Here is a 12,510-nt window from a genome sequence, read left to right as displayed (position 1 = left end):
TTATCCAAGTTTATAAAAATAATTGGATTTCGGTGAAGAATTTTATTATTTATAAAAATAATTGAATTCTTGAAAAGAACTTTGTTAAATTTGGTATTTTAACCCTTGGGCGGGCAAGCGGGGTCCACTGGGCCCCGCGAGCATGTATTTTTCAAATTTCTCCGAATCCGTATGAAAGAATGAGTTTATCCTAGAAATTCTGTTAAATATACTAAAAATACATCCAAATACTTTTACAGTTTTCATATTCCAATTGTACATGATGCTACATGGATGTTTAAACTTTTTACCGGCACGAACGGGCAAGCGGGGTCCAGTGGACCCCGCATTGTCATAAGCATAAAAAAATTGCAATAACGTACCTACACGGTAAAAAATATACTATGTGGACTATAGTACCACTTAGTGGAATAGACCAAATTTACAAATTGTGATATTAACAAATAACAAAATAGTGTTTTTATTTTAAGAAATTTGAGCCTCCACCAAAAAATTCTGCCTTGCACTAAGAACGGTGTGCCGTCTAGGCATGGAAACGTTTTTGTCCTAGAAACGTTCCTAAAACATTTTTAGAATGTTTCATGTCCTCTACATAACGTCTTAAAAACGTTTTTAGAACATTGGACGTTTTTAAGCCGTTATGCAGCGGAAATGAAACGTTCTAAAAACGTTTTAGGAACGTTTCTAGAACAAAGACGTTTCTGTGCCCAGAGGGTGTGTTGTTTTTCCCAGGGTATTTTGAAAATCTATCTGTTTGTTAAAATTAAAATCTTAATCATCATTTTTAAATTTTAATGCATTTAAATTCATAATATAATAAAAAGAAAACAAAATATACAAATATCTATGTTTTAAAGAGTTATACCTGTTTGGAGGCTTAAAAAAGGGTGTTTTTCAAAAATTTTTATGAGTACATGCAGTTTTAAATTATTGTTGGCAACATCGGCTTTTAAAATAAAAAAAATGTTTTTTATAAACTACATAAGATTATCTAGTGAAAATTTTAATCATGTGTGCATGATTATAATTTTAGAATTTTTTTGGAAGAATTGTGAGACTTGCAAAAAAATCGCATTTTTCACCCAAAAAAATCGTCTTTAATTCTTCATAAAAAAATCCTGTTTATCAATTTTAAAAATCGTGTGTACTTCACTAAATAATCTAAGTAGCTAAAGTTAAATTTTCAGGCCAATCGGACGAAAATTTTTCGAGTTCTACTGCTCGCCGATTTGCAAAACATGGTTAATACGCGATTAAAGTTTAAATGTTCTATTTTGACACTCCGGAATTGATCCAAAAAATTACATTTAAGAAAAAATTCAAATTGTTTTCATGCAAGGACGTTTTTGATTATCAATCTAGGAATATCATAGTATGTTTTAAGCCAATAAAAAAACATTGTTTTAAAAAAAATGCATTTGAAGTTAAAATTTTCTTTTTTTACAATTTAGAATTTCTCCAGAAAACATAATTTTAAAGACATATCCAAGTTGTTTTCATGCAAAGACTTAATAGATTATTAATCTAGGGATGTTACAGTAAATTTAAAGCCAATAAAGAAAAAATCGACAAACAAAAAATGCCAAATAGGTATAACTCCGTAAGCGTTTTTGAAGCGGGGTCCAATGGACCCCGCTTGCCCGCTTACGTACTTTTTTTAGCTTGCCCGCCCAAGGGTTAAATAATTGAATTCCTGTGAAATTTTGCCGAGAATTTTATTAAAATTTTTTAAAATAATTTTATTATTTATAAAGATAATTGAAATTTTGACGAGAATTTTTTTTTAAATTTTGAACATAATTGAAATTTTGCCAAGAATTTTTATATCTTTGGAAAATAATTGAATTTCTGGAATCATGTGTAACTTTTCCAAAATTCTATTTTTTAGTATTTTTAACTAAAATTCTTCTATCAATCTAATATTTTTGAAAATTGTAAAAATGATTCATTAAATAATTTATAAGTCATAATTTTATGATAGTTCTTGAAAAATTAAGTTACTTAAAAAGAAATTATTGTCAGAAATAGAAAAAATTGAAGGTTTTGTATTAAAATTCATGGTAATTTCATAGTTTACTGGCAAACAAAAAAACATCAAAATTCAGAGTTTTCTCATGAATTTTAAAAATTCAATTTTTTAATCGTTTTTAAGAAAATCTTTATTTTAACATAAATGTATTCTATTAACTTAAAATGAAATAATCTAATGATCAAAAACTTTGATTTAATAACATATATTTATTGTAATAAAGAAATTGATGTTTTTCTTGGTAAAATATTAAAAGTGAAATTATTATTGTAGTAATATTCTGTCCCACATTTAAAAAGATATAATACAGAAACTTTTAATTTATATATACATGTTGTATATGAATATGCTTTAAGGTTAAGAAATATTTTTACGATAAAGAATTCTTTTGAACAATTGATATTAATGTACACTTTTACATGTGGAAATAATGGGAGTTATAGTTTGTAACTTTCATAATTAGTACTTGCATGTTTTTTTTTTGTTTACATCTGATGATGAGATTTAAAATTTGCAATGTTTATGTTTTTATTTACATTAAACTTTACATGAATATAATAAGATTATTCTCGTTGTTTGCACTATATGCACTTTATGGTGCGTTTTCAATAGAAACCATTCTCTATGGGTGCAATCCCATTACAGCAGAATACGTCGACCGAAAACAGAAAATCATGAGTGCGAAAGAGATAGATAGATATTGTTATTCTTTTCACTCTCATGATTTTCTGCTTTCGGTCGACGGGGTCGACGTATTCTGCATACATGGGATCGCACCCTCAGGCTGTTTTGTGTTTTCAGCACTTGTTACGCGCCGAGTTACCGATTAATACGCAACTCTAACAAAAGTACGGAAGCGCCTACGCGCCACGAGGCAAAGAGAGGAAACCTGTTTCTGCTAATGTCGTTTTAGCTTGTGAAACATAAGGTGCTTCTACACTGTAAAAAAATCTGCTGTAAATTTACTATGTCCGACGTTGGAAAGTTTGGTCACTATGTCCGACGTGGTATTTTTACACGCCGACTGTAATCTACATAACCTGCAAATATTTTTTGAAATAATATTTTCAGTCGTAACTTTTTGTATTTATGAAATATTTTGTTTGTTATATTATTATTTACTTATAAATTAGCATATACTTTCTATAAATGTACATTATATACACTTTTTTAGAGTTATTTATAAAAACTTGAAAATTTTTTGAAAATCTTAAAGGAATAAGAAAATTACATTCGCCATGTAATTGTACAGATCGTGCGACGTAATATTACGTCAAAGTGTAGAAATACACGCAATGTAAAAATACCACGTCGGACATAGTGATCAAATTTTCCTACGTCGGACGTAGTAAATTTACACAAAACTATTAAATTACATAGTCGTATAATGTAAAATTATTAAAAATAGTAAAACTACTTTTGGAACGAAATAAATTTACTACGTACAACCTATAATTTTGATGTGTGAAATTACAAGTTTCGTGTTATTTTACACCAGATTTTTTTACAGTGTATACCTCCGGTGGATTGGTCAAGCAATCGGCTTGATGAATTTTCACGGTCGGAAAATGTACTTTCATGGCGGGTATTTTTGAAAAAGTAAATGTTGAAAATGTTTTTACTTGAAAATTTATTTGAAAAAATGATTTTATCATAGAAATTATTTTGAAAGTAATGTTAAAAAACATGTTTTATTTTAAAAGTTATCAAATTTTAATTCAAAATGTTTTAATTTTCCAAAGAAGTGTAAAAAGCCTAATGTTTTTGAAATGCTAGTACAGACGGTACAGACTGTTTATTATGAATGTACATAACCTAGCGTAGTGTTATCGTGCTTGTGATATTATTATATTCTAAATTTAATTATATTAAATAATAATGAACAGACAACACAACGCTAGGTTATGTACATTCATAACAAACAGTCTGTACCGTCTGTACTAGCATTTCAAAAACATTAGGCTCTTTACACTTCTTTGGAAAATTAAAACATTTTGAATTAAAATTTGATAACTTTTAAAATAAAACATGTTTTTTAACATAAATTTCAAAAAAATTTCTATGATAAAATCATTTTTTAAAATAAATTTTCAAGTAAAAACCTTTTCAACATTTACTTATTCAAAAATACCCGCCATGAAAGTACATTTTCCGACCGTGAAAATTCATCGAGCCGATTGCTTGACCAATCCACCAGAGGTATAGAAGCACCTATAGGAACACGTTCGATGGTTCGCTGATGTGATTGTTACTAAATAAAAAATTTAAAATAAGAAATAAAAATGAACTTTGCGTTGCGTTGTAATAAGAGAGAATGCAGCAAACGTATATTTGCGTCTTTTTCTCTCCCATTACGACGTAAAGCAAAACGCTGTCATGGGACTCCACCCTAAGGGTGCAATTCCATTACAGCAGAATACGTCGACCGAAAACAGAAAATCATGAGTGCGAAAGAGATAGATAGATATTGTTGTTCTTTTCACTCTCATGATTTTCTGCTTTCGGTCGACGTATTCTGCATACATGGGATCGCACCCTAAATCCTTTAAATAGGAAGCGGGATAATTTAAATAAAACAAGATTAAATTCCGTATAACGGAAGGGAAACACTGTAAAAAAGACCAATGTTGAATTACAATCAGGTCGTTAATTTTAAATTTTCCAGTTTGTAATTTTACTACGGTACACGTAATAATTTAACACCCATATAGTATTTTCACAATTAAAAAGTAAAATTATTACGCTTATCGTTGTAAATGTGTCACGCGTTAGTAAATGTACATCCCGAATGTTTAATCATTTCGTGATACATTGGAAACTTTTCGCTTCACGTATAACGTTGTATGTTAGCAACCCAACCGTAAAAATATTTTCGTGTGTTAAGTAACTTACAGCTGATAGTTTTACTGACAGTATGTAGAATTTTGCCCGAATGTTTTTCTACACTGCGTGACGATGAAGTGGCATATAAGAAACTATGCGCATAGGCAAATGTTAATATTTTAATTTCAATTTATTAAAATTTCGACAATTTTAAGAATTTAAAGATTAAAGGAAATTTGTAAAGGTAAGTTCAAATTCTTAACATTTTTCATTTCTTAAATTTGAAAGATTTCTTTTTAATTTTTCATATATATCAAAGTTAATAAGGTAATGTCTTTTAACCTAAAAAGAGACACGTTTTTAATGATTTTTTATACTTAAAAAATTTCATTCAACTGTGTGAATTTTCTGTATGAAAATAATTTTCAAACATAAAAAATTTTTTCAGAATATCTTCATGGACTCATGCATGGGTGGATACTTGTGATTGTCAAAATATTGTGATATTTAAAGACTGCATATTTCTGTTGGGGAATTCGTTAACTTTGTACAAATGACAAAAAAGCTACAAATGTGATTTGTATATTATATGTATATATTTAATATATTTATTTATTTTTTACATTTTTCTTCTATTTCCTTTTTATAATTTAACCTTTATGTAATACAAAATAAATATAAAAAAAGAATAATTTAAAAATGCCGTGAAATTATTATGTAAAATTACCGACGAGTGGTCGATTTACAATTTGATGCGAAATCACATAAGAGAGGTTATGTCACGAACGTTAAGTAAGTTAACATTCGGGCTGTAATAGTACTACGTCATACGTGAAGCGAAAAGTTTCCAACGTTACGTTGTAAATTTACATTGGGCTTTTTTACAGTGAACCCGTTCGAAAGAAGATAATTTATTTGTCTCCTTTCGAAGGTTAAGTCGATCATGCGCATTGAACTAAAGTTCAGTGTTGACATCAGGGAGTATAGACTTAAGGAGACCAATGTAGTGTGTATGAAATCAACCATTTTATGTCGGAAGTTCATGGTTCTGAATCTTCTCGTATAGCGCGCAACGATCGCATAGATAGCTGAAGTTTTAAAATGAACATGGATTTCTATAAGTTTACTAATTCATGTATATACTATATATTCAAATTATAAATATAAATATAATAATAATAAGATAACAATACAAAGTTTATATTACAGGGCTCGGATTGTGCGACTTTTTTGTGAAAAAATGTGCTTTTTACAGATTTTTTTGATTCAGGAGTGTCGATCGCTTGACATAACCTCAAACTAAAAAGTGATTTTTAACAGCAAATAAAACCATAAATAAAATGATTTCACCAAATTATGAAAGATCCAGTTGTACAATTATCAGGAAAAATTAGGTTGGACCAAAATTTGATGTAAAATCATAATTGTTAAACATTATGTGTTTTTTCTTTAAAGGTGCTTCTATACCTCCGGTGGATTGGTCAAGCAATCGGCTTGATGAATTTTCACGGTCGGAAAATGTACTTTCATGGCGGGTATTTTTGAATAAGTAAATGTTGAAATGGTTTTTACTTGAAAATTTATTTTAAAAAATGATTTTATCATAGGTAGAAATTCTTTTGAAAGTAATGTTAAGAACATGTTTTATTTTAAAAGTTATCAAATTTTAATTCAAAATGTTTTAATTTTCCAAAGAAGTGTAAAAAGCCTAATGTTTTTGAAATGCTAGTACAGACGGTACAGACTGTTTGTTATGAATGTACATAACCTAGCGTTGTGTTATCGTGCTTGTGATATTATTATATTCTAAATTTAATGATTTAATTATATTAAATAATAATGAACAGACAACACAACGCTAGGTTATGTACATTCATAACAAACAGTCTGTACCGTCTGTACTAGCACTTCAAAAACATTAGGCTTTTTACACTTCTTTGGAAAATTAAAACATTTTGAATTAAAATTTGATGACTTTTAAAATAAAACATGTTTTTTAACATTACTTTCAAAATAATTTCTATGATAAAATCATATTTTTAAATAAATTTTCAAGTAAAAACCTTTTCAACATTTACTTTTTCAAAAATACCCGCCATGAAAGTACATTTTCCAACCGTGAAAATTCATCAAGCCGATTGCTTGACCAATCCACCGGAGGTATAGAAGCACCTTAAGGGTCAGTAACCAATTTTGATAAATAATAGCTCATTCTACTCTTTGAAACATTCTCTACATTTCCACTCGTTGAATTTTGTGTAAAATATTTTGTTCAAAAGTTATTTAAAAAATTTTTTTTTATTTTATTTGCTCAACTATTGAACAAAATATTTTAAACAAAATTTAACAAATGTAATTGTAAAGAATGTTTTAAAGAACAGAATGAGCTACTATTTGTCATAATTGTTAGATCACTTTTTAGTTTGAGGTTATGTTTATAACCTCAAATTATAGTAATAATTAATTTTACTATAAAGGTCATGTTATTCAGTGGCCACGTGCCTATTAAAACTTTATTAAAATTATTGATAGAACATTAAACTCTTTTAATCAATTTTATTATAACTTTTATAAATAATTAAATTTTTTGAAGAATTTCTTTGTTTTTTTTAAATTGAATCCTTTAGTGAAGTTTTATAAAAATTGTATTAAAAATAATTGAATGTTTTCGAAGAATGTTATTATTTATGAAAATAAAATTCATTGTCATAATTTTATATTACCTATGTATTATTTGAAATTATTTTTAATTTAAAAATACAGCAAAAATAAGGTTAGGACGGTTAGGACTTAATCAAGCGACTATATATGCGATCGTTTGCCATCTACAGGATGTACACGTACTACTGATGTATACTTCCGACAAAATGTTGCGCCTTTCAGTGAAGTACATGCATATAAGATTGGTCTTCTTAAGTCTATACTCCATGGTTGACATAGATGAAAAGTGTGGTAATGTCAAGGTAAATATTACATAGTTTAAACAGTGTTAATTTTAAAAACAAATTTATTTATTTGCAATTGTGATATTATTTAGATTTTCAAAATAATTTAATAACAGGGTGTCTAGCGAATTATGATTTTCAAATTTCCGGCAAAATCCCGGATTTCCCGGACCTAAAACTAAATTATTCCCGGATTTATTTTTAAGACATTAATGACTATACTATTAAAATTTCATAATTTTTTAAATACAGTGGAAACTGAATTATACGAACTAATTCAGGCAGGATCTGGTTCAGATAATCAAAAGTTCAAATAATAGAAATTGCAATTATTTTTTTTATATTTGTGGATAAATGATTATTTCTGAATTATTTTGCAATACCCAAAGAATTGTGATTATAACTAGAGTATATTTACATACCATACCGTAGAAGGATAGAAGAGACTAATGTTTTTAGACTCTTTTTCTTTCTTTACATCCTGGCACACAACACGACATTTTTTAAATAAAATAAATAAATAATTATTAAAACGAAATGTATTGTATATGTATGTATCTCACTAAGGCCGGCTAAATGTAAACATTAGATCTTACATCTCACTCGCACAAGTTTTACGAGAAAAAGAGACACAACACAGCTTATGCGCATGATCAACTTAATTGGTGGTCGACTAGAACGCAGTGAGCCTGGCACTTTTCGTGCATATTTCTCTGAGATTTTTAAAGCGCTTTCTACACAGAGTTCGGTCTCGTTAAGACGCTCTCACAGCTCTGCATGCATGCCAATGCATGCATAGTTGTCATGGTAACACATGAGAGTAAGTAAGTCAGAAAATTCAAATTTCATGTTTTTTCTCTCTTACTCTCATGCTGGCAGTAGAGCTGTGCGAGCGCCTTTAGGGTACAGTCACACGATCAATGCATCTGCATGATGCATGCATGCACAAACATTTGACTGTTCACACCTCAATTTTTCGCTCTCGAAAATAATTTTTCTGGCGGGATATTTAAAATTGATTAAAATTTGAAAATAACGTATTACTAATTGAGACACCTGTTTATCCCCGTTTATGCAAATGCTCTAATAGTCATTTGATCTAATTTAAAGGTTATAAATATTCAAATGATCTAAAGAACATTGAATATAATGTGATTTTATATAAAAGTCTAATTAATAAAATGAGTTTATTCTATAATTTATTTTTAAGCCAATAATCAAAATATCCAATTCCAACAAACTCTGCGTTTGTCTGCGAATGACTGCGTTGCGTTGATTTTAGCATGTGTTGCTATAGCAACCGACGCAGACGCAGAGTTTTTAAAACCTATTGGAGCAAGGCCTTTACTCTTCCTTCCGAGACGCATGCATATGGTAATTTCTCAAATGCTCCACTGGACAAATGCGCCACTGGACAAAAGCCCCACATTTGTCATATTTGAGGAAAGTGAAAAGTTTGTTCGAGAGATGGAGCTAGGTGTTCTTGGTGTAGAAATTTGTCAAGTGAATTCAATTTATTGTCAATTTCGCTCCGTATAGTGAAAATAAATTTAAGTGAATGGTTAATTAAATGGAAATTAATTAATTGTTCTATATCAATTGCGGATAACATTTTTTTAAGTAAGTTGCTGTTTTTATTTTATATTAATAATAATAATAATAAATATTATTATTATTGTTTAAAGAAATGTGGAAATTTTTTTTAATAACTAATTTATGAAACATTTTATTTTTAAATCGTTTTTATTTATATTTTTTCTTTGGAATAATTTAATAATTGCTTTAATTTAATAATAAGATTTCTTGATATTTTCAAAAGATCTTTATTTTTATAGAATTATGTATTTTAATTAAATAACGAGATTAAGAATTCTTTGTTGTATTATAGTTAATTTTACTTACCTAATTATAAATTAATTGCCTTTATTTTAAATTTAGAAAGTACTTAAGTTTTCTTGAAGACTAATAAAATATAATTTATTAACAATTGTAATATTGAATATAATTTTCTAATATGAATTTCATGTTTAATTAATTTTTTAAATTATATAACGTAAAAGTTTTTCTGAATTCACGTTCATACTTTTAGAAATGATAAGACTTCTTACAAAGTTTCAAATATTACGGAAGTTTAGAAAAATTATTCCAATTTTTATTTTATAATTAATGGTATTTTTTTATATTAAAAACAGTAATATTTTAAAAAGTAATATTTTTTTGGAAACGTTTAATATATAAAAAAAGCAGGCTTCGCACTGACGTACTAAAATCTATACTATTTACTCCTTTTTTTGTCAAATTTCTGACACTAAAAGCTACTTTTTTACAAATTACATTAGTTTCAATCCTCTAATAATTGAAAAAAAAAATTATTCTCAATCAATTTTTTGTGATTCGAAAATGAAAATTTATAATTGTTATTGAAAATTCTTTTAAACAATTGTAAATTGAAGAATGTTCGCAATAATTTTAAAAGATTAAATTACCATGTATTGATGCGCAAAACTCCAAGTTTTAATTTAAAAAAAGACAAATCAGTAATCTCCAATATTATAGAAATTGTGTAGAATTTTCTGCCAAAATGCAGCCGAAAATCGAATTTTAATCTGAAAAATCCGCTTGAAAGCGTGAAGTTTCTAACAAAACAAGAGAAGATCTTATTTATATATTCATTTGCAATTTTATTTTTCCTGGAACTCGAGTCGATTTTCGTCTGCATTTTGGCATTAAAATAATTTTTTTGCCAATAAATTTATATTCTTAATTTTATTACAATTTTTATACTCACTTTTTAATTTTTCTATAGTTATTAATATAATTTTTCTATAATTTTTCTATAGAATAATGCAATTTGTAATTGTTTTTGTTTATTATTTTTGAGAGATAGGATAGATATTAATTTCGCAATAATAGAGGGGTAAATAATATTCAATACCATTGTCAAATAACACAGGCACACAAAAAAATAAAAAAGTCAAAACCCAGAGGTTACACCCCCCTATCCCCATGTTTTTGGGGTCGCTGAAACCGAATATGACCATGAAAAATTTTTTTCTTCGGCCATTTTCCCGCTACCACCCCCTTACACCTGTTCCCTGGGGTTGGAATTTCAGTTTTAAAAAAGTGGAGTAGGGTGTCTATTCCTATGTTTTTTGGGTCGCTAACACCAAAAAAGACTACCAAAAACAAATTCTTCCCTCCCTTAACCCCCTACAACCCCCTAAACAACACCAGGGTGAGGGGTCGAAATTCGAATTTTCGCGAAAAGCCGATTGCGGTGTCTAAACCTACGTTTTTTGGGTCGCTGAAACCAAAAAAGACTACCAAAATCAAATCCTTTCCACCCACAACCCCCATCAATAATTTTTGATAATTAATATTTAATTTTCAATTTCCCAAAAATCGGTCCGCTTTATTTTAAAAACATTATTGCAGGGGATAGTAGTAGGGGGTTGAGGGTGTAAAGGATTTGATTTTGGTAGTCTTTTTTGGTTTCAGCGACCCAAAAAACATAGGAATTGACACCCTTTTCCACTTTTTTAAAACTGAAATTCCAACCCCAGAGAGCAGGTGTAAGGGGGTGGTAGCGGGAAAATGGCCGACGAAAAAAATTTTTCATGGTCATATTCGGTTTCAGCGACCCCAAAAACATGGGGATAGGGGGGTGTAACCTCTGGGTTTTGACTTTTTTATTTTTTTGTGTGCCTGTGTTATTTGACAATGGTATTGAATATCATTTACCCCTCTATTATTGCGAAATTAATATCTATCCTATCTCTCAAAAATAATAAACAAAAACAATTACAAATTGCATTATTCTATAGAAAAATTATAGAAAAATTGTAGAAAGATTATATTAATAACTATAGAAAAATTAAAAAGTGACTATAAAAATTGTAACAAAAAAAAGAATATAAATTTATTGGCAAAAAAATTATTTTAATGCCAAAATGCAGACGAAAATCGACTCGAGTTCCAGGAAAAATAAAATTGCAAATGAATATATAAATAAGATCTTCTCTTGTTTTGTTAGAAACTTCACGCTTTCATAGGGTGACCATATGCCTCAGTTGGCAAAGCAGGACATTACCCCCACTTTTCTTCCCCCCCTCTTTTTCTCTTCGTTAAAAATTTTTTTATTGATGCACGCTGTATAAGTAAGATGATTATTATTAGTTTAATAAATTATGTTATTAAATAATGACAAGTTTTAATTAGTTTTAAATACTTTATTTCTGAATATATGCTTTAAATATTCTTAAAAAATTATTTGCTAAAAGAAACTTAAAATTTTAAATCAAGAAGTATCACAGAAGTCTCATCGAAGTCAGTGTAGCATAGGTTTTAGGTTTTCAAGTATTTTTCTGAACTTCCAATTTTTTTTAGTAACTCTTTGTTTTCTCTGCGCTGTAAATATTTAAAAAACTCTGTACATGACAAATTCTTGAAATTGTACTGTACCAAAATAATATTTTTGACAGTTTCCAAAGACATTCTTTCATCACTCCACTGTGTGTTTATGAGAGAGAAAATCCGTTCACAATTGGCATTATGCCCTGGAATTGCAAAAAAATATTGAGAAATTTTTAAAACTTCACTGTAAGAATCACTATTCGCATTTGCGGTGAAAAATTCAACAATCTTTGATATGCACGATTTTGTGAAAATTTCCACATCATTTTTCTTTTGATTTAAAAAATTCTTGAGATTCAT

General features: G+C 28.4%; 1 protein-coding gene across 2 annotated transcripts in view; it reads right to left on the bottom strand.

Annotated features, from left to right (window-relative positions):
- The window catches only part of LOC122503421 (protein AAR2 homolog), a 105,903-nt gene extending 103,214 nt beyond the window's left edge, over positions 1-2,689 (bottom strand). The window contains exon 1 of one of the 2 annotated variants that reach the window (XM_043613954.1): positions 2,496-2,689. The gene's annotated coding sequence lies outside the window, so the exon portion shown is untranslated. The remainder of the gene's footprint in view (positions 1-2,495) is intronic. The other variant, XM_043613953.1, reaches the window with a different exon arrangement.
- Between the last annotated feature and the right edge of the window lie 9,821 nt (positions 2,690-12,510).

Source organism: Leptopilina heterotoma, unplaced genomic scaffold, assembly GCF_015476425.1.
Source record: "Leptopilina heterotoma isolate Lh14 unplaced genomic scaffold, ASM1547642v1 Lhet_260, whole genome shotgun sequence".
NCBI classification, from domain to species: Eukaryota; Metazoa; Arthropoda; class Insecta; order Hymenoptera; family Figitidae; genus Leptopilina; species Leptopilina heterotoma.
This window is presented reverse-complemented; position numbering and strand designations above follow the sequence as displayed.